Source organism: Nematolebias whitei, chromosome 18 (genome assembly GCF_014905685.2).
Source record: "Nematolebias whitei isolate Nwh7 chromosome 18, NemWhi1, whole genome shotgun sequence".
Taxonomy (NCBI): Eukaryota; Metazoa; Chordata; class Actinopteri; order Cyprinodontiformes; family Rivulidae; genus Nematolebias; species Nematolebias whitei.
The window spans coordinates 15,153,816-15,156,029 of NC_056515.1; positions in this window are offsets into that span (position 1 = coordinate 15,153,816).

Here is a 2,214-nt window from a genome sequence, read left to right on the forward strand (position 1 = left end):
AGTTAAAAAAACAAGATGAACCTGAATTAAGTGCAACTTGAGTTCAGCAGTCTGACATCTGCAGGGTTCTGAGCCTGGTGGTCTTGCCCTGAATGCTCCTCAGCCATCTGCTTGAGGGGAGGGACTGGAACAGACTTTATGCAGGATGAGTGGAGTCCTTCATGATGTGGAGCACCCTCCCCCTGCAGCGTGAAGTGTAGAGGTCTGAGGTGGAGGGAAGGCTGCTCTCCACAGTCTTCTGTGCAGCCTTAACCACCCTCTGCAGAGCCATCCTCTCAGCAGCAGTGCAGCTCCCATGCCACACGGTGATGCAGGTGCAGAGAACGTTCTCCACCATACAGCAATAGAAGCTCCTCTGGACAGAGCTCCCAAGTTCAGCTCTCTGCAGCCTCCTGAGGAAGTAGAGATGCTGGAGGGCCTTCTTGACCAGACAGGAAGTATTGGCTCTCTAGGTGAGGTCATTGGATATATGCACACCTAGGTACCTGTAGCAGGAGACCACCTCTACAGCTGCTCCTCCGATGTGTAGGGGATGAAGAGGATACTTGTCCCTTCTGAAATCCACCACCATCTCCTTGGTCTTCCTCACAATGATGCAGAGATTATTGTTTCTGCACCACTGCACCAGGTATTCCACCTCCTCTCATGTTTAGACTCATTGTTGTTCATTATGTGTCCCACTACTGCTGTGTCATTTGCCAACTTCACTATATGGTAGCTGGGGTGTCTAGCCGAGCAGTCATATGTCAGCAGAGGGAACAGGAGGGGGCTTAGCATGCAGGCCTGGGGTGAGCCAGTGCTTAGGGTTCTAAAACCTATTGGTACTTTAATGTACCTGTTGGTACATTGCTGGAGTCTTTCCAGATGTGTAATCTGCCCATGTTAGAGGCACTAATGCACCCCCATACCATCAGAGAGGCAGCTGTTTGAACTGTGATCTGATAACAGTCTAGATGGTGCCTCTCCTCTTTAGTACAGAGGTCAAGGCATCCATGGTTTCCAAATGGAACTTCAGATTTGGATCTGTGTGACCACAAAACAGTTCTGGACTTTGTCTCAGTCCATCTGAAAGGAGCTCTGGTCCAGCAAAAACAGCAGCTGTTCTGGATGGTGTTCAAATCTTGCTTCTTCTTTATTTGATAGAGCTTTCAGCAGCATCTGTGGATGAACTGTGTTTACAGACAATGATCTGTGGCAGTGTTCCTGAGCCCAAAACAGAACCAGACATGGTTTTAATGCAGTGGCCTCTGAGGGCCCGAAGATCCCAACAATCCATTATTGACCTTCAGCATCATCATTTGATTTCAGATTTGTACACATTCTTTTAATCTTTTGAGATTATGAATTGAAGATTTTTTTTGTCTTCTTTCAGCTGATCCCTTCTTCAGGGGTTACAAGAGTAAGTCGCACCAAGACTTGGCAATTATTTTTACACTGGATGTCCTTCCTGACACAATCACAGCCCACAAGCTACCACATCCCTCTGTGTGGAGCAAAGAGCTGACATCTAGGCTGCCCGGGAGAGCAGAAGGTGGGGGTTAAGGGTCTTGCTCAAGGGCTCAGAGTGGGGCAAATGAGGGTGGAGGCAGGTGTGGGTTCTTCACCTTTCCAACCTACATTTTGATGTTGTCAGTACCGGGAGTTGAACCAGTGATCTTCTGATCACAGGCCCACCTTCTCTAACCTCTGAGGACCACTGAAGATGATAGAGATTCAAGTCTTTCATTCAGGAACTTCATTCTGAAATTGTTCCACCAGTTTTGGACAGACTGCTGAACCTGTGCCCATCTTTACTTCTGAAAGATTCTGCCTCTCTACTAAAAAAGTTTTTTTTTGTTACCAAATCCTTTAGCTATCCTGTTGATAGTTTTTCTCATTAGTTACAAAGTGTTCTTCTACCTATTTGTTATTTTTCATTCACCCTTTATTTATACAGGTTAATCCCATTGAGCCTCAGGTATTCATTTACTTTAGAGACCTGATTTTAACAAGGAGTGATGACAACAGTGGACAACAAAGACAATAATAAAGGATACATACAATTTGAGACTAACAAGTGAAAATAAAATGTTATTTAAAAGAAGATGTAACACACAAAACCCAGCTATTTGTACCACTATTTTTAAGACCCTCATATGGTTTCTCCAATAAATTTGAGATAAGCCATCAAATTTAATATTACCTGATATGTTTCCTAAAGAAGGTAACAATTTT